The following is a 21,522-nucleotide window of genomic DNA, read 5'->3' as shown; positions in this document are numbered from 1 at the left end:
TCATTCAGTAGTGGGGAGGATCATTAACTTTGAAGTCAGTCATCCAAAGATAATGTTTGTCCCTTTTAGCTCTCTTTGTTGCCCAACTGGCCTTAGCAACCTCTATTTTTTTTTTTAACTCATCCTTGGGGGGGGGGGGGAAACTGGACTAAAATAAAGCCCTTAGGTCTTCCACAGGCTGAAGGCCTAGGCTAAGTTTTGCCAGTAGCAAAGGAAATTGAAGACACCATGGTTTTCGCACAGTGGGGCTTGTGTTGGGTCCAGGATGGTAAAAGGACCCATGGTGAGAGGGGAGACATTGGTGTCAATCACGGGGTGAGACACCACAATGGCTGGTAATTGGCATGGGTCCACCTTCTACGTCTGCCCTGCTGAGCCCGCAGCCCCCAGCTCACTCTGGAGCCCCATGGCGAACAAGTAAACAATTTATCAGGGCTAGGTCTCCTGCGGGCTACTCCATCACACACTCCATTCAGCCCCGGGATCCCTCCCCCACCACCCCCGTGCCAGCCCCGCCACACACACAAAAATTTACGTACACCGTGCAATTTGGGGCAGACGCACCATGTAGCAACAAATTTACAACAGGCCTACCATGAAAATGGCTGTGTCAATATAGCTACAAACTGGGGTGACAGTGCAGCTGTGTCGGGCCACAACTGGTAGGTCTCAGAGGGTGTCAGGGCCTGTAGGGGTAGAGGAGGGGGGGGGGTCACAGGCACTGGATCATAGCAGAGCTGGTGATGACACTGGCGCCTCCAACACCTTCTCTCACCTAGATGTCCACTGGATTCCACATGTCATAAGGACTCTAGCATTTTGATGTCCTTTTCCAGATTCGTTTCTTCAAAGCCTTGTTTGTGAATTAGGTAAGCGGTGCTTTCAAGAGCCAGAGTCCAGGGCTTACTGGAGACCCTGCATCCAACAACAAGGATTTCTGATGGACTTGACTGTGGTAAGGGGCACCATCTTTGGTAGTGGAAATTCTGTTTGGAAATCCCTGGCTCGGGCTCTCACCTGCTGTACGGGATGCTCAAGTTACTTAGACCCTCTCACTTGATGGACACTCTCACTTGTATGTCCGGTATAATAAATTATTTATATATATATATAAAGAAGGAAATGACTTTGAGCACCTCCTATGTTCATTGCTTTGTACCATTTAATCCTACAATAAGGACAGAAAATATTCCCTCTACCCTTTAGAAAAAGGCTTCAAAAAATGTACAAAGGATCTAGGTGCCAACAGCTCACACCTGTAACCCTAGCTACTCAGAGGGTTAAGGACTTGAGGATCCAGGTTTGAGGCTAACTGTGGTAGAAACATTTGCGACACTCTATCATCAATTATCTAGCAAAAATAAAAAACAAAAAACCAGGGCTGGAAGTGTGACTCAAGAGGTAAAGTGTCAGTGTAGCCAGCCTAAAGCTCTAAGTTCAAACCCCAATGCCACCAAACAAAATGTAAAAAGGAAAAAGAAATACTAGGTAAGACAAATGTAACTTAGAGTTGACTGTATAGATTTGGTTCTGTTTTCCATCAGCTTTGTGAAAAACTGGGATCTCTTAGAGAATTTAAATATTCTGATACTTAAATATTTTGATATTTAGATTGTGAAATACAATTCTGTCTCCTGGAAAATTGGAGAGCTGGGACAAGCTGGGAAATAATTCTTATAAAATAAGTAAAACATCAATATAATCTTTCAGGTTGTTCTTTTTTTTTTTATCAGTTTCAAACATTGTCATTGACTTTTGTAGAGAGGTTTTTCAGCTACGACAACTTCCATATTAACATGAACCATGTATTTTAGAATTTTTGGAATGAGCTCTTATTTCATATGACTTGAATTTGGGGTGCCATTGCCCTTATCCCTACTTAAGGAGCATTAAAGTTATTTAAAAATTGAGCATTTTATTTAGAATATGAATATGGACCACTCCCTTTTAGTATAGGTTGACATTTTCTAAGTTCTTCTTGGAAAAAAAGCCCCAACTTTATTGACAATTGCTCATCTTTTTCTCAGATGCCAAGTGATTTGGGCAAATGAGTAGTTAGCAAGTGGCTGAAACATGGCAGTCAAATTACCAGAAGGAGTGAGTGAAAGGTGTTTCTGATGTCTTCACTTCCAATTCTTAAAGGAAAATGAAGACAATAATACTTCAGAACATTAATATTGTGCTTCCGCTAGGTTTCCAGGTCACATCTCACCACGCAGGGATAAAAAAAAAAAAGTTCCAGGTCAGGGAGGCCCCTTTTAAAATCACAGTTGAAAGTGTGGTTGACCCTGCTTCCTCAGGGTTGGGGGATGGGAGGGGGGCAGCTGGCTGGCTGAGCTCAGGGTGAGGAAGGCAGAAGAAGCCATTGCACCAGTTCACAGTCCCAGCACCATTGTTCCCCCTCACAACTGAGACAAAGGAGCAATTTTATGCTAATCGGAGTACATGAAATGAGCAGGGGCTTTTTTGGCCAATCTTACTTCTTTCATTTGGGAGCAGGGCAAATGCAGGGACGTTGTGCTTGCTTTTACATTCCTTGGGGGAGGCACACAGCTGGTGGGGCCTTTGTCAGAAATGCGTGCAGTCAGTGGAGCACTGAGCAGAATTGGCCCAGACTAGCACTATCTTCTATTTGGAGCCCAAGGAGAGGTGGGAGTGTTGCGGCCAGCTCTCTTTCTAGAAATGCAGCTTACAGACTCACCTATTTGAAGACAGGATGATGCATATGGAAAGTTGAGGGCAATTGGCTCATTATCAGAGACCAAGGAAAGTGAAAGTAGGAGAAAAATTGCATTCACCAGACCCATCCATTGCAAGGAAAGCTGAAAACTTCCAGAATAAAGCAGACCCTTTGAAAGAGTAGAGTCATGCACCTTCTGCTGAGGATTCTCAGTCTTCCTAACTGCATGTCTGACCTCCTCCTCTCTGCCAGTCCCCTGCAATGCTGAGTTCTGCATGGGGGGGTGGGGGAGAGGAGAATACTCCTCAGCCTTTTTCATGGCCTCTAACACTGGCATTGCCTTTGCATTCACTTACTCTGTCTTCTTCATCTCCATCATCTGCCCAAAAGTCTTGCTCATTTTCTTCTTGGTCTCAATCAAATGCCTCTTCCCTCTCCCATGCAACCTTTCCCGATTTCAGGAGAGATGTGAATTTCTTCTCCTTTTAGCTTTCATAGCACTCAGTGTCGTAGAGCTTTTTGCTCACTGTACTTTGTGAATATAGTTTGAGATTATTCAATCCTGTGGTCCTTTCATGGCCTGAAATGTCCGTACCTAGGCAAGAGATTTCTCACTAGACAATGCTGGACACCAAGATGCTATATGTAGAAACGTAAAACTACAGTTTACCATGCTGAATACACAGCAGTTCTAGAGCTCATATGTGTGCATGTGCGTGATACTGAACTCAGGACCTTGTGCTTGCTAGGCAAGCATCTTACTACTTGAGCTATACCCCCAACCCTGTGTGCATTAGTTTTCATAGGGCCTTGTGTTTTAACCTGTGCTGACCTCAATCTCTAATCCTGTTACCTCTGCTTCCAGTATATCTGAGATTGTAGGTATATACAACCATTCCTGGCCCTTAGAACTTTCTTAAAAAAAAATTTTTTTATTGTAAAGGTGATGTACAAAGGGGTTATACTTGTATAAGTCATGTAATGAGTACATTTCTTTTTGAAGTGTCACATTTTCCCTCTTTTTTTTTCTCCCAGTTTACACCTTCCAGACTCTTCCCACCCCATCTTCAATATTTAAAAATACAGAAAAAGCAAAAAGAGCTTTTAAAAAATCACCATAGGGACTGGGAGTGTGACCTAATGGTAGAGTGTTTGCCTAGCATGCACAAAGCCCTGGGTTTGATTCCTTGGTACCACATACACAGAAAAGGCCAGAAGTGTTACTGTGGCTTAAGTGGTGGAGTGCTGGCTGTGAACAAAACTGCTCAGAGACAGTGCCCAGGCCCTGAGTTTAAGCTCCAGGACTGGCAAAAAAAAAAAAAAAAAAAATCCAATTTGTGTATTCCATTCTGAGTCAGACACAACTACTCTCTGCATTTTGCAGTTAAAAACAACTGGGAGAAAATGATGGAGGGCCAAGACGGGTAGGGGAGGGTGGGGGGGGAGGGTAATGGGGACCAAGACATGTGAAAGGGTATCAATGTATGTGAATTAATGCACCTTCTATCTGGCAAATATCATGTAACCCTTTTATTAATTACAATAAAAAAGAAAATGATGGAGGGTGTGACGCTGCTCAAAAAGAGACGTATTCGGGGCCGGGAGTTTGGCCTAGTGGTAGAGTGCTTGCCTAGCATACACGAAGACCGGGTTTGATTCCTCGGTACCACATACACAGAAAAAAAAAAAAAAAGCTGGAAATGATGCTGAGGTTCAAGTGGTAGAGCTCTAGCCTTGAGAAAGTCCAAGGATAGTGCTCAGGCCCTGAGCTCAAGCCCAGGACTGGCAAAAAAAAAAAAAAAAGAAAAGAAACATATTCACTGAGTGCGGTGGCTCACACCTGTAATCCTAGCTACTCAAGAGGCTGAGATCTGAGGAGCAAGATTCAAAGCCAGTCCTGGCACAAAAGGACCTGAGACTCTTATCTCCAATTAACTTCTAGAAAACAGGAAGCTGGGTATGGCTCAAGGGTAGGGCAGTAACCTTAAGCTGAAGAGCTCAGGGACACCATCCTGGCCCTGGGGTAGGGACAGTGCTTGGGCTGAGTTCAAGCCCCATGAACCACAAAAGAAGAAGAAGAAGCAATGTACTCATTACTTGCTTGTGTAACTGTAACCCTACCTGTATATTACTTTTACGATAAAACTACAGCAATGACAAATCCCAGTTCATTCAGCAAACTCAGAGCCCATGTAATAATCAGAGAACCACAGAATCTTCAGTATCCCCAAGGATATTAAGGTTCAAGGCTTCATTTGCAGAGCTCGATTTGAATCATGTGTAGCTGCCTCCTGTACCTCTTGTAAACTGGACTAACTCAGTCTGATCCATGAATAACCTTGCATTCATTTTGGTAGGTAGTTGTAGCCTCAGAACAAGTTAGTAGTGGCTTCTCTTCTCACTCTGGTTTCAAGAGGATAATGAGAGTAAATTTCAGGCTAAATTCCTCACATGTGCAGGTACTTCCTAACATTTGTAGGCAGCTTCTATACCCTGTCGTCTGTGTTGGATCAGATGCTAGCTATCTGCTCTCTGAGACTCTACCACCATCCCCTATGTGAAAATCTCATCTGAACATACACTCCAATACTTCTGGGCAACCTGCTGTGGCTTCTACTTGTCATTCTATAATCAGAAATACTGCATGTAGACCCAATTAGGGATCAAGTTAAGGAGGGAGTTTCATCCCCAAGCAGTCAGAATACAGGCTCTGGTGGATTGATATACTTCACCATTCAAGGGTAGAAACAACTCTAAACTATTTTAATTCATTCCTATGTCTTCAACGCTCTGACTTCCCCAGTAAGAGCCCATTTTCTTTTACTTATACTCAAATAATATTTAATAGGATACTATTTTAATAACATACCCATTTTGATACCTGCTATGCCTCTTAACAACATGTTAGGAGTGTGAGCAAACACAGCAGTGGTACACACTAGACACCATATTGAACATTAACTAAACAAAAACTTTTGTGTGGAGCTGGGAGGGAAAAACTGGGAGAGAGTGAGGGAAAGAATGACATTGCCCTAAAAGAGATGTACTCGTTACCTGACATGAGATGATAACTTCTCTATACGTCACCTTTACAATATCAATAAAATATGGAAGTAAGGCAGGCACGGGTGGCTCATGCCTGTAAATCCTAGATACTCGGAGGGCTGAGATGTGAGGATTGCTGTTCAAAGCCAGCCCAGGCACAAAAAGTCCGTGAGACTCTTATCTCCAACTAATCACCAGAAAACTGAAAGTGTCACTGTGTCTCAAGTGGTAGAGCACTAGCCTTAAGCTGAAGGGCTCAGGAACAGCGCCCAGGCCCAGAGTTCAAGACCCAAAACTGACTGAGGAAAAAAAAGAAAAACAATAAGAATACATACAGATTAGGGTCAATTTTTAGTTTTCTGCACCAAACAGTACAAGAGTGAGGACTCAATATTTGCGTACCCAATGCTATGGACATGGTATTGGAAATATAAACACACCCACATAGACGTAAACATTTATGATTATAGACATAATGTTTTATTACATAGATTAATATGTACTATGACATACAAACCCTCAGCCTGATTTTAATTATGTTCTAAAAATCTAAGTGCCAGGGATTGTATATAGAGATTTTCTTCTTGAATACTTGTTTGTTAAACACATCATTTGAAATACGATGTGAAAATCAAGGTTAATAAATTCTTTAATAAAATTTTTTAAAAATACATACAGAAAAAAAGAGAATGACTTGGCATGACTTCCTCTCAACTGTTTCTTTTCTGAGGTATCACTAGCTGACTTTCTCTGGGTAGGGAATATTTGATATGTGAGCTGCCAATTTCTAGACCTACAGTTTAAGCTCATCCTTGCTGTTACCTGGGTCATGGCAAATTATTGTCAATCACTGCTGACATTTCCAACTCCATTGTACTGATTACTGGCCAATACTTTCAACTAGAACAGTCTTTCCCTAGTAGGTCTGTCTCTTTCAGCCTCATCTAGCTCTCTTTTTCACCTTTGCAATCTCAGTTGCCTCATTAAAAGGGGAACAATGGTACCACATCAAACTATCACAATACCAGACTGTTGTGAGGCTCAAGTGAAATGTAAATTATTCTCATTTTGTTCCTCTATCTCCAGATTCTTACAATCAACTTAATATGAGTAGGCTCTGCAACTGGAACCCTTGAGTTCTGAAAATGAGATGTACTTGACCAAAAAATATTGAAACTAAGAATGTCTTCTTTGCTAATGTAGGACTTGATTTTGATTCTCATCCTGACATGATCCTGACTTTTTTTTTTTTTTGAAGACTTGAACTGCCTTTGGAAATTTCAGCTCTGCTAATTAACATCTGCCTAATTCCTGCTGTGGATTCAAGGTTATGCTTTTCAAAAGAAAGAAAGAAATAGTGGAAGCCAGCTAATTATTAGGGTTTTTTTTAAAAATGAAATTGCAGACAGAGTTTTTCTCTATTTCAGAATCATTGGTGGTGCAGAGAGAAAGTACTTGAGAATAACATCATGTTTTAATACCACATTTTATCCTTTGTCATGCAAAAGGGGAAGTTTTGATTTTTTTTCCCCAATGAAAGAAATCTCTTTCCTTAGGAAATGCAATCAAGACTGCCTATTACTGAATTCCTTTTCTCTGTTTTACTTTGAACAGTCTACTTTTTGCAAAAAAAAAAAATACTTTCTTTTGTAGCAAGTTTGCAAGTACCAAGATTGCTACTTGCTCTGTGGATCTATTTTTCCAATTTGTCAAAATAGATAAAATGATTTTTTTCCTAACCTGTTGGCATCCTTATGTTTTCTATTCCCTCTTCCTGCTTCTCTGCCAAGCCTGGACAGCCCAAATTACATAAACTTGCTTGATGCTCTCTTTCCAGAAATAAGTATTATAGTCCTTATTGCAATGTCACCCAAGGAACATCTGCTCAGAGAAGCCCGTCAATATTGTGGAAAAGTTCAAAGAATGCAGATGTAGAGTCAGCTTTACAACCAGGAGGTGATGACATTAAAGAGGATGGTCATAATATCCAACAATAGTGACCTCATTAACCAGTGATTTATCATGATGAAAAGACCTGTTTAACCTTTGGTCTCCACAAGCTTTCTCCTTTTAACAAAAAGATCTATTATTTTAAGTTGTCAGGAGATAATTTGTGAGTTGTTTAAAGACAGATTCAATTATTCTCTGTGTGTGTGTGTGTGTGTGTGTGGACTGGGGTTTGAACTCAGGGGTACTGTCTCTGAGCTGTATTTGCTCAAAGCTGATGCTCTACCACTTGAGCCACAGCTCCATTTCTGGTTTTTGATGATTAGTTGGAGATGAAAGTCTCACAGACTTTCCTGCCTGGGCTAATTTTGAACCTCAGCCCTCAGATCTCAGCCTCCTCAGGAGCCAGGATTACAGTCCAGCTATAAAGGAAGTAGGTCCCTACAAGGTGCTTAAGCAATAACTTTTGTTTTCCTTAGCTTTTCAAGGAAAAAATAAGAAGTCGGTGTTTGATAACTTTTGCCACAAGGCACAATTACAGTGGTGCTTTCTTATGGCCTTCCTGTTGACATATGGTTACAAAATGGGATTTCATTGAAACTGAAATAAGGGAGAGTTCATTTATGCGATATCACTGGTGTTTATGAAAACTTCTCAAGTTTCTCTGTTACAATGATAGAATGGTGATTGTAGAATCAAATGAGCTTGGTAATATAATATTGGTAATATTTGTGGGGGAATATAGATAGATAAATCTGGACTCTATCGTCCAGAAGTTCATAGATTTCTGTAGAGATGTCCTCTCAGCTAAGATCTTTGTAGCCCTTCCAACAGTTTATGAAAAATGAGAGTATCCTTGTTGCCTGCTTGTTGGGTCTGTCAGTGTTGGGTGTTTACTGTCATGCTGAAGACATTGACCTAAGGAAAACATCAAGGAGATAGAGGAGAAAATAGAACATGGCTCATAGTTTGGTTGGGAAGATTACTTGGAATTATTAACTCCGTTGGTTACATTTTATCTCTTTGGTCCATGAAGAGTGATTGAAAGTATAACATCTGTGCAGTTCCAGATGTGGGCCTCGTTGGAGCAGAAACTGTCCGTTGTGACAAATGGAACGCAATTGTATAGGAGCTTTTGTGAGGCAGACAAACATCCATCAGGTTCTCAAACAAGACCACCAAACCCAGTGCACTTGTGCTTGCTTTCTAATTTACACTCTGGGTCCCTAAGGTGAGAGACCGTGTTAGTCGGTCATCTGACCACAGTAAATAACACCAACTGGAGGGCTTCTAACTGAGGTGTTTAGCGAAAGCTCAGCTTTCCAAATGACCTACCAGGAATTGCACAGTGCTGCTGGCCCATACCATCTTACAGGGATGGGGGACGTGAGATTGTGAGAGGTATTTGAAATATGGCCATAATTATATTTCAGGGTAAGTTAAAACCGTAGACTTTCATTAACACTTAAAATTTTAATACTGTCTTTAGGAAAACATATTACTTACTATTTATATCATCCAACTATCTTGAAGATTTTTAATTTTTTTTCCCTAAAGACTACTTAATTCTAGTACTCTCAGAGGGAAAAAAATTACCCACTACTTAGTTTGGTTGTTTGCAAAATCTTTTAATTTTTCTTTGCTTCTATAAATTGTCTTTTCCAGTAACTCAATTCTGACATTGTTATTTCTGGTTTGATTAGGAGACAAATATGATCAAATTTTAGCTTAGTAAATATTTTACTGATTTTACTATAACATAGACTTTATTAAAACAAATAGATCTAGTCTCTTGAAAGACCTGTACCTATATCTTCAAGGAATTAAACAAAATACTAGTGAAGGATGAATGGACTGAGTTCTTAAAGGCAGTTCTTAAACTTTCTTTAGTAAAGTAATCAGCTTACTTCTGAACATTATATACCTACTTACTTCCATATCAATGCCTAGTAGTTTAAACAAAATTACAAGACATATAAAAAAAAGTTAGAAATCATAAAGAGCCTAGAGTTCAAGCCCCACAACCAACAAAATATATCATAAAGAGGAAGGGTAAGTGTGAACTAGACACAAAATATTTGATTTCAATCAAAAGGAAAAATATAATAAATCATATCTCCAATTTTGTGATAATGTTTAAATTAAACATGGATGGATTAGTAAGTCAGATTTTCTTCTGAAAAAAATTGAAGAGGGAAATTCTTTATATGTGAATCTTTTGCCAGGTATTAGTTTTTAAATGAAAAGAATTTTTAGGGGCCGGGAGTTTGGCCTAGTGGTAGAATGCTTGCCTATCATGCACGAAGACCCGGGTTCGATTCCTTGGTACCACATACATAGAAAAAAGCTGGAAGTGGTGCTGCCTTGAGAAAGCCCAAGGACAGTGCTCAGGCCCTGAGCCCAAGGCCAGGACTGGCAAAAAAAAAAAAAAAAGAGAAATGTACTCTGGCCGGGAGTTTGGCCTAGTGGTAGAGTGCTTGCCTAGCATGCACGAAGACCCGGGTTCAATTCCTCGGTACCACATATGTAGCAAAAAGCCAGAAGTGGTGCTGTGGCTCAAGTGGTAGAGTCCTATCCCTGAGAAAAAATCCAGGGACAGTGCTCAAGCACAGAGCCCAAGCCCAGGACTGGCAAAAAAAAAAAAAAAAATTATTTACCTCTTGAGTTTTACACCATTTTAGCAGAATAAAAACATAGAAATAAGATCTCTACAAGCATTCAGCACTTGAAAGAATCAACAGACCAAGGGAAATCAATACTGTGTCTATTTGCATAACTGAAATACTTATAAAGAAGTAAATGCATAAACAAACAAGAAAGAAAATGTATAAGCAAGCAAAAAAGCCAACAATGGAGAAAGGAAGTATCTAAAAGTCCTCAGTGTTGAAGACATTGCCTGGTTTAGGCACTGGAGGCATTGAAATTGGATGATACTTCTAAATGGGCAGTGAAAACAGTGTGGTTTTTTTTTTTTTGCCAGTCCTGGGCTTGAGCTCAGGGCCTGAGCACTGTCCTTGGACTTTCTCAAGGCTAGAGTTCTACCACTTGAGCCTCAGCACCACTTCCGGCTTTTTTCTATATATGTGGTACCAAGGAATCAATCGAACCCGGGTCTTCATGCATGCTAGGCAAGCACTTTAACCACTAGGCCAAACTCTCACCCAAACAGTGTGATTTGAAGAAAAAAAAACCCTTGAGAGTTGATATTTGGGTAAAATTAATGCTTTATTTATCTGTTTGTTTTTCACAATTGTTCATGAGGCTTGAACTCAGGGCCTGAGTGCTGTCCCTTGGCTCTTTTTACCAAGGCTAGAATTCTACCACTTTAAGCCACAGTGCCACTTTGGGTTTTCTGGTGGTTAGTTGGTGGTTAGAGTCACATGAACATTTCTGATGGTCTGGCTTCCAACTACAATCTTCAGCTCTCAGCCTTCTGAGTAGTGAAGATTACAGGTGTGAGCCACTGGCACCTGGCTTGATATGTTTATTATTATTTGTTTATTTATTTTTACCAGTCCTGAGGCTTGAATTGAGGGCCTAAGCATTGTCCTTGGGTCTTCTTGAGACTCAAGCTCTACCATTTGAGCCACAGCACCACTTCCAGCTTTTTTCTGTGTATGTTGTACGAAGGAATCGAACCCAGGGCTTTGTACATGCTACTCAAGCACTCTACCACCAGGCCATGCTTCCGGCCTTTAATATGTTTTTAAATGTAGAAATGCTAAGCTAAAGAAAATGTCTGAGCCAGGACATAAGAAAGGGCATCAATGTATGTGAAGTAATGTACCCTCTAATGAATATAATGTAACCCTTCTATTAATTACAATAAAAAATATATGGGAAAAAAAGAAAATGTCTGAGGATTAGAGAAAAGGACTAGGGTAAGCAAATGGTATTTACCTTGCCAACCACCATGATAATTAACTTTTTCATAAACCTCTGTTGAAACCTTAGGATCTTAAAACTAGAAGGAACTTCAGGTTGAGGCTATGATTATCATAGCCTCTAATTTAGGAAAAGTAAAATTGCCAGTGAGCCTGTATTGGAGAATGCATATTACATTTGAAATCCAGTAGAATTTGTAGGCTTGTAATCTAATGGTGAGATTGAGTGTTCAGGGTAGAAAATGACCTTATCATTTTCCATTCTTGCAAGGAGACCAACTCATATACATACATATGTTGACACAGAAACATGCATGTACCCATACACAGGTTTATAAATCTGTTGCTAGAATAGTGCTTCTAAAACTGTCTATGCTAAAGAACCAGGATTTTTAAATTCTTAATTCATAGCTGACCTATAAATTTGTAAAATATAATACCAATAAATAGACAAAGGAAGCAAAAACATAAAATAGGAAGATCAATGTTTATTAGATTCAACTGTTTGAAAATTATTTTTAATTAATATAATGAGGAAACCAACTTTTTTTTTTTTGGTCGGTCATGGGGCTTGAACTCTGGTCCTGGGCACTGTGTCCCTAAGCTCTTTAGCTCAAGGCTACCACCCTACCCCTTGAGCCACAGCATCACTTCCAGTTTTCTGGTGGTTAATTGGAGGTAAGTGTCTCATGGCTTTGTAGTGCCCAGGCTGGCTTTGAAGTGATCCTCAGATCTCAGCCTCCTGAGTAGCTAGGATAACAGGCACGAGCCACGAGCACCCGGCATAAATGTATTTTTATAAGTTAGACTTATTGAGGTATCATTTGCACACAGCAAAATTAATCTTAGTTGTACAGTTTGATAAAATTAAATGTGTAAAATCATGTAACCAAACAATGTATAGATTATTTCAGCATAACATGAAATTCTCTTGTGTTCTCTTATAATTAAACCCTTCTCACTACTCCCAGACTCTGGCAATCACAGATCTATTTCTGATATTACAGTTTTTTCTTTCCCAAAATGATATAAAAGTGAACAAAATATGATCCTGTTTCTGTCTGGCTTCTTCCACAAAACACAATACTTTTGGGAATTAACCATGGATATATGTATGTCTCCATACTTTATTACTTTTCATTGTTGAATATTATTCCATTTGTATGGATACGTTACAATTTGTTTACCCCTTCACTGTGGACATTTGAATGTCTCCAGATTTGGATAGCTATAGAGTAATTTGATATGGAGAACTGTTTGTATGTGGATTTTTGCATATATATATATATTCATTTCTCCTGAGTAGATTACCAAGGTTATTGAGTTTTAAGTTAATGGCATACCTTACTTTCTTAGAATATTGGCAGAATTTCTCCAACTATCTTAGTATGTGTTCTCACCAGAAACTTAGAAGAGCTCATGGCTTGTTGATACTCAGTATTATTACTTAATTTTTTGTCTAGATGTGAAAATAGAAGCCCTGGTATTGAAGATTTTACGCAGGGCCTCTAGCTCTTGCTTAGCTTTTTCACAAAGGATGGTGTTCTACCACTTGAGTCACACCTTCAATTCCAGCTTCTTGGTTAATTGAAAATAAGAGTCTCTCAAATTTGTCAACTTGGGATGACTTTGAACCAGGATGCTGAATAGCTAGAATTATAAGCACAAGCCTCTTGTGCCTGGCTTAGCATAAAAATGGTAACTAGTATTTTTAAATAGCTATTACTCATATCTGCTGGGCATTGTGTTACACACTGAAGGCAAAGAAATCTGTAAACTTTCAGATATTTTATCAAATAATTAGAATACAATATGAAAAGAATATGACCCATATTTGGCATACAGAATCACATATATGTGAAGATAATTACCATTACAGTAATTCTGCAAATTCAATGACACAAACAAGGTAAACAGTCGAATAGATTTGGTTTTCTAAATTGTATTTTATTGTTGGGGTGATGTACAGAGGGGTTATAGTTACATTCATCAGGTAGTGGGTACATTACTTCTTTAACAATGTTACCCCTTCCCATGTTTTTCTCCCACTTTCCCTCCCCCATCCCCCACCCCCTCCCACTCATCTTGTTTTCCCCCTACCTTCCCATTTTCAAATACGCAAATAAAGTATATATATATAAGATTATAGGAAGTACTAAAATGCATTGTTCTTTTTCAAAGTTGTTTTGACTACTTTATGTGCTTGATTTTTTGACAAGCTTCCCATTTCTATAAAATACATTGCTGTGATTTCTAACACCACATGTCCAGATCTTTGTTTGTTTGTTTGTTTGTTTGAATAGCTCCTCACAACTTTTGCCCAGGACCAACTTTAACTTATGATTCTCCTATTTCTACTCCTATATTGACCAGATTATAGACATAAACCACTGTACCCAGCTTGCTCTTTAAGATAGTATCTTGCTAACTTTTTGCCTGGGCTGGCTTTTTGTCTCCTAAGTAGTGGGGATTAAAGGTATGAGCCACCATGCTTGGATATACTTCTTCTTCTCTCGTTTGTGTCTTTCAAAATATTTGTCCAAGTTACTAAATTCATGGACACCATGTAAACTATTACTTTATTACACTTTTAATCTTTAGATCCACACTGACTGTGGCCTAGTGGTAGAGTGCTTACCTAGCATGCTATAAAGCTCTGGGTTCAATTCCTCAATACCACATACACAGAAAAAGCCAGAAGTGGTGCTGTGGCAAGTGTCCAAATACAGTGCCCAGGCACTGAGTTCAAGCCCTAGGACTTGCAAAAAAAAAAAAAAAAAAGATCTATTGATAATCTTTCATTCCTGCCTTTTCACTGGAGCTGCTTATCCGGAAGTTCATCACTTTATTGATTTTTTTTGAAAGAACGATCTATTAATTTCAGCCATTTTTCTCTTTTATTTTTCTCACTTTAAGTTGTTGCATCTTAAAATTGCATTTTCTGTGTCCTTAGTAATTCTTTCCTTTTGACTTCAATTTCACTTACTCTTCGTTTACTAGGGTAGAAACTTAAATTTTGGATAATAGACTTGCTTCTTTTCAAATACAAACATATAAGGTTCCACATTACCCTTTATGCTATGCAGGAGGCTTTAATTAGTTTGCTTCCTGCTTATTAATTTTCTATTCTAATTTGGATTGACAGATTTTTAAGTACGTAATGACCATAACTATCTTACTTATTCTCTATCAGTAACAATTTTGGTGACGTGATTCTATTTTTAATAACTTGGTTTTAGGAGATTGGACCTGGTTTCTGGTCAAAATTTGCTAAGTAGATAGTTGAAAAGGTCAGGGCTGAGGGAGAATATTGTGCCTATGACTTCTATCCAGTCATCTAGAAGGAAAGGTAAACAGGTCCAATAGAAGCCAAAACCTTCAATACCCCACGCTACCCAGACTCTTCCCATCTCCCATGTTACCAAGGAGTCAGGCCAAAGAAGAGCCAAAGGTGCCTTTTTAACACCTGATTAAGTAGGAATTGTAATTCTATGGACCTAAGTCAATAAGGGGAAAAACAATGTGTTCACTCTACTGTCCCCTTCCCATTACCATCTAGCTCCACAGTCATATACCTAGAGGCAAAGCACATGCACTAGAATTTCTTATCTAAGGCTCATGATGAGGAGTAAAAACTTCCATGGAGTGAAGGTTCTGAAGCAGAAATTAGTGTTAACAGAGCCATTGCTCCTTTTACAAATTGTCCTCAGAGCTAGGAATCCACTTGTTCTCGTTTCTTTCCAGCCAGTCTTGCACTGTACACCATATCCCTTTTACCAAGGCCAAAGGATGCATGTCTATCTGCATATTCATTAAAATGCACTAAGTCCCAGAATTGGCTTTCTCTCCCCATACATTCTACTGCCTGACAAAAGATTTGTGACAAAAGACCTTCTTCCCGGTTTGTAAAACAGTTGTGTAAAACTCGGACTGTAAAGTCACAGTTGACTGCTTTAATGTGGAACAGCTGGGAGGGTGTAGACACACTGGCAGGTTGAGACAGGGACTGGGAATGGGCCTCCATTCTGCACAGGGTCGACTTAGTCACACCACCTGCTGCCCCTATTATTTCAAGAGCAAACCAGTCATGACAGCCTCAACAGACGGACACACGGCACCAGACGGTGCAAGGGAAGTTAAGAAAAGATAAATTAAGTGATCAATAAAGATAAGGGACCTACTCAGCAGTAAATGGTGCTGACAGACCAGACAAAACATGAAGCAAAGAAGCATTTGATAACGTGGGGTGTGTGCGGAGCTTAGCGTCAACTTCCATGGTATTGACATTTCAGAGACCATAGGGAACATTGGCAGTGGATTTTCCTGACTGAACTGACTCAAGTTGGAGGTGGTTGCTCTATCTTTCCATTGTATGTAAAGGATCCAGAGTACACTTGTGAGGTGTGGTAAGCCACATACTTGGAGGAGGTCAATCACTGCTGGCAGGACTTTTGGCCAAATTAGACTGTGTATGTAGGTGAATTCTGAGACCCAAGGCCCACAGAGCTGCCTCTTTATTTGATGTGATGAGGAACATTCATTTGTTTGGATGTTCATTCATTTATTCATTCCATCTAATCTTCTAAGCCTAACAGTAAGCCCTAGGGAGTTGAAGACATTTTAAATTAGAGAGAACATGAGCACATCTGTGGAATGTGTTGTTTGGATTTGATGTTTGGATATAAGAAAGTTTCTTTGATTATTACAAAAGAAAGAATTAGATAACAAGAAAGGAAATGAAATATTGAGTGCCTTTCACTGTTCACATATTTTGTGTTGACTCTGTGTGACAAAAGCACAACAATTTTCATTAAAATGAAGTTATATATTTCAAATCACACAAAAGACAAAGCCATAATTATAGGACTGAAATAACACTCCTCTCCTCCCCCATCTCAGAGTTTTAGGTTCCTTCCAGGTCTTTGTTCAGTCGTGCTGCAGGACCAAGAAGTTTGGTGAGCTATAGAATATCATGCATTTTCTTTCCCCCAAGAAATAGGAAAAGATTAAAGAAAGACAGTTTGCAAAGTTTAGACCAAAATTTAATCAGCTGGACACAACTAGGTGCAAGAGAGGCTGGGAACCAAAGCCTTCTAAAAGGATAATCTGAATGTTGAAAAGAAAAGAATATTGATACTGGTACCAACAATAGGAAACTTTGCTACAGTTATCTAGATGGTATAACATGCACCACAAAATTAGAGACTTATAGAGCCTAGGTATGATTCTAGTATTCATTAAAATAATGAATGATATCTAAATCTGATGTTATTTGTGTTCCGGTCTTCCACCTAGACATGACACTAGAAGATCCCAGTATGATAATAGCAAATGCTGAATAAGGAGTAGTGAACAGAAAGATGCAAACATTGAAGAGTATTCAATAGCCTAATAAGTAACAAGAATAGCATTCAGTAGAATTAATTAGCATAATAAAATCAGATAAAGAATCATATTCAGGCTAGAAGAAAGGTGGAGAATGCAGTCCAAAATTCAATATATATCCTACAAAAGTTAAGAGAAGGGAGGGAAAAGATGGATTAGGAGGGATGGGTATGAATGGTGAAAGAGGTGACATTTTTCAAGACACATAGAATACCCGTCAACCACTTTGTTGAATGGAAACTCTTGTACAACTGCTCAAGAGCAATGCAAATGTTGTTTTGGTTTTTTTGTTTCCTTTTGTTTTAAGAAAAAGATGGGCCAGGAATGTGGCCTGGTGGTAGAGTGCTTGCCTAGAATGCACGAAGCCCTAGCTTCAATTACCGGGCACCACATACACAGAAAAAGCTGGAAGTAGTGCTGTGGCTCAAGTGGTAGAGCTCTAGCCTTGAGAAAGATCAAGGACAGTGCCCTGTCCCCAAGTTCAAGCCCCAGAACTGGCAAAAAAAAAAAAAAGGAAAAGAAAAAAAGAATCCTAATCAATAACTCTTAAACTTTTGACCAAGGGTTTACATTAGGTCATTAATTCCTCCAAATTTGAGTGGTAGTTCCTGTTATTTCTTATTGTAGACTAAGAGGACTGAGGAATTTACCAAATTAGGTCTTTTTCTTAGAGTCATGACTTTTTATTTTTATACCCCACCTCAATGTGCTCTTATAAACCAATAACATTTACATGTAGATATTGATTTGCTGGTGATCACCGAAGCTCAGAATATGAGTGTTTTGTGAAATCACCAACAACTGATATATTTTGTAATGTTTTCTACTGTCAACTGTGATTTTAGAAAGAAAAGACCAGGTCACATTTGCCTTAAATTTCTTGTAGCCAGGGTAGGGGGGGAAACTCTACAGGAGTCTTCTAAGAATTTAGTGAAATACTCTGTGAAGTACCCAGCATTCTTTAGTGCCAATGCTTGCTTCTAATTCATATTGGCTAAGGAGTCTTGAAGGCTCTCTGTACTTCTAAACACAGCCTTTCTGTGAGACCTTGCTCTCCCTATGTGAGCTAATTATTCCTTGCTGGGACTCTGAGTTCCCTAGTAAAGGCAGCGGCTACCTCCTCCTCCTCCTCCTCCTCCTCCTCCTCCTCCTCCTCCTCCTCCTCCTCCTCCTTCCGTTATTATCAAGAGGTTGTATAGAGGAGTTACCATTGCATAAGTCAGTTAATGAGCACATTTCTTTTTGGATAATGTAACCACTTCCCTTTCTGTCCCGTAGTCTCTCCCTCCAGTTCTTGCCCACAAGTTGCATAGTTCATTTTCAACATTGCATCTTCTGAACATGGCTGCTTTTGCTCACCCTTCTATCCTTCATTTCTGTATTCTTCTTTTTCCCCCTCAAAAGACAAATAAAATAACAAATAAGACCAAAGAATGAAAGAAAGAAAGAAAGAAAGAAAGAAAGAAAGAAAGAGAGAGAGAGAGAGAGAGAGAGAGAGAAAGAAAGAAAGAAAGAAAGAAAGAAAGAAAGAAAGAAAGAAAGAAAGAAAGAAAGAAAGAGAGAGAGAGAGAAAGAAAGAAAGAAAAGAAAGAAAAAGGTAGAAACAATACCATCTCCACTACCGGCAGCAGCAAAACAAAAAACATGTTTCCATTTTGGGGGCCAGGAGTTTGGCCTAGTGGTAGAGTGCTTGCCTAGCAGTCACAAAGACCCTGGTTTGATTCCTCAGTACCACATACATAGAAAAAGCTGGAAGGGTGCTATGGCTCAAGTGGTAGAATGCTAGCCTTGAGAAAGCCCAAGACAGTGCTCAGGCCCTGAGTTCAAGGCCCAGGACTAGGAAAACAAAAACAAAAAACATGTTTCCTTTTCCTGGAATTCATTCTGATAAATAGTATTTTAAATATTTCAAGAAGTTACACCTTTGGGTTCTTCCCCTAAGGGTATCCTCCTTTAGTCTCAAGGTTAGGATATGAATGCCTAGAATCCTGTATAATTTATCTTGTCCTGGTATATTTTAGATCTAGCTTCAGCATATGAGAGAAAACATATGCTATTTGTCTCTGAGCTTGGTTTACCTCACTTAACACAAATTGTCCTAAGTCCATCCATTTTCCTGCAAATGATATAATATTTTTTCTAATAAATGTGTCAAATTCCAGTAGATACTGCTTATCATATATAACTGTAATTCTTCAGTACATTGCCTTGACAATAAACATTTAAAAAAATTTCAGTGTGTAAGACCACATTGTTTGATCTACTCATTTATGGCAGGGCATGTGGACTGTTTCCATAATTGCTTATTTTGAATAATGCAGCAGTGAACATGGATGTGCAAATGTCTTTATGGTATCCTGGCTTGTGATATTCTGGGTAGATAAATAAGTATTAAGTGGGAAGTGGGGCTTGGCTCAAGAGTAGCCTTGAGCTGAAATGCTCAGGGACAGTGCCCAGGCCTAGTTCAAGCTCCATGACCCACAAAAAAAAAAGTATTAAGTGATAAATAAGTATTAATTTTCCCATTTAGCTCTTTTGTGTTTTAGCACATATTAAATATTAAAAGACATTGTAAGTTAATAGCAACAATAACACAGACTCTGTTCTGAACAATATTCTAAGTGTCTTAGATGTATTCACTTATTTCACACTCACAGTACCTCTCTTTCAGGAGGGCATTGTTTCTATCACTATATTACAGAAAAGGAAGTAGGCCTTTTCCCAACATATTTTGGCTATCATCTAGCAATGCCAAGAGTTATACATGGACAGTTTGGCTCTGGTGTTATGAGCAAAAACTATGATCAAATATAAAACGCAAATGGTCAAAAAAATTCTTCTAAGAATATATTTTCAAGGATCATTTCTATAGTATGTTACCAGAAAAATCTCACTGATCATGTAGAGTACCGAAAAACCAGGAAATCAATAAATTATAGCAAACTGGATGAGTTTCCTAATGAATTGGAAAAATTAATGAGTCAAATACAGCCAGAAGTGGAACAAGAAAAGAGTGTTGTAGAAAGGAAAATTCCTGGGCCGGGAGTTTGGCCTAGTGGTTAAAGTGCTTGCCTAGCATGCATGAAGACCCAGGTTCGATTCCTCGAGTACCACATACATAGAAAAAAGCCGAAAGTAGTGCTGAGGCTCAAGTGGTAGAGCTCTAGCCTTGAGAAAGTCCAAGGACAGTGCTCAGGCCCTGAGCTCAAGCCCAGGACTGGCAAAAACAAACAAAAAAAGAAATGAAAATTCCTGTAGAATCCAAAGTTAATCTGAAATTGCAGAATATAATGGTGCTACTTCATAAATGTTGTAATCATACATATTTGATTGAGTACTCTATAGATCCTGTCACACAGGAGTTTAAGATTGACGAAGAATTAGTAACGAATTCTGGGAAGTTCTTTAGTTTGAATCGAATGCTGCCAGAACTTAAGAGGACACAGGTGCTGCTTTTTTCACAAATGACAAGAATACTGGGCATTTTGATGGACTACTGTCAACTTAGGGATTTCAACTTTAGTAGACTTGATGGGTCCATGTCATATTCAGAGAGAGAAAATCATATGCAAAGCTTCAACACAGATCGAGATGTTTCTTTTCTTAGTGAGTACACAAGCTGGTGGCCTGAGCATTAATTTGATGGCACCAGATACAGTTATCATTTATGATAGTGATTGGAATCCACAGTCTGATCTTCAGGCCCAGGATAGATGTCACAGAATTGGTCAAACAAAGCCAATTGTTGTGTATCACCTTGTTACAGCAAATACCATTGATTAGAAAATTGTGGAAAGAGCAGCTGCTAAAAGAAAATTGGAGAAGTTGATCATCCACAAAAAATTATTTCAGAGCTGGGAGTTTGGCCTAGTGGTTAAAGTGCTTGCCTAGCACGCATGAAGACATGGGTTCGATTCCTTGGTACCACATACATAGAAAAAAGCCGGAAGTGGTGCTGAGGCTCAAGTGGTAGAGCTCTAGCCTCGAGAAAGTCCACGGACAGTGCTCAGGCCCTGAGCTCAAGCCCAGGACTGGCAAAAAAAAAAAAAAAAAATTATTTCAAAGGTGGTCAATCTGGATTAAATCAACTTAAAACTTTCTTGGATCCTAAGGAATTGATAGAATTATTAAAATCTAGAGATTATGAAAGGGAAGTAAAAGGATCAAGAGAGAAAGTGATAAGGATCTAGAGTTGTTAGATCGAAATGATCTTATTGATCAAATGAAAGCCTCTGGACCAGTTAAAGAGAAGACAGGAATATTCAAGATACTAGAAAATTCTGAAGATTCCAGTCCTGAATGTTTGTTTTAAAGTGAAGCTTTTTTTTTTTTTTTTTAAAAAGGCCTTTTTTAAAAAGCATTCTTGTGTATAGTCAGCAATTTTGTTACATTGGGTTCTTACAATTGGGTTTTTTTTTTTAATTTTATTTTTTTTATTGTAATTAGTAAAAGGGTTACATGATATTTGCCAGATAGAAGGTGCATTAATTCACATACATTGATACCCTTTCACATGTCTTGGTACCCGTTTTCCTCCCCCCCCACACCCCCCACCCGTCTTGGTTTTCCCCCCTTCCCTAT

General features: G+C 39.0%; 2 pseudogenes; both read left to right on the top strand.

Moving 5' to 3' along the window:
* Nucleotides 1-328: 328 nt before the first annotated feature.
* Nucleotides 329-21,253, top strand: LOC150053073 (lymphoid-specific helicase-like; annotated as a pseudogene).
* On the top strand, nt 19,783-19,889 carry LOC150053074 (small nucleolar RNA U3; annotated as a pseudogene).
* Nucleotides 21,254-21,522: the final 269 nt, after the last annotated feature.

This window comes from Megascapheus bottae, chromosome 16, assembly GCF_031878675.1.
Source record: "Megascapheus bottae isolate mThoBot1 chromosome 16, mThoBot2.hap1, whole genome shotgun sequence".
Classification (NCBI taxonomy): domain Eukaryota; kingdom Metazoa; phylum Chordata; class Mammalia; order Rodentia; family Geomyidae; genus Megascapheus; species Megascapheus bottae.
Note: the sequence above shows the minus strand (reverse complement) of the source record. Positions and strands in the feature narration are given on the sequence as shown.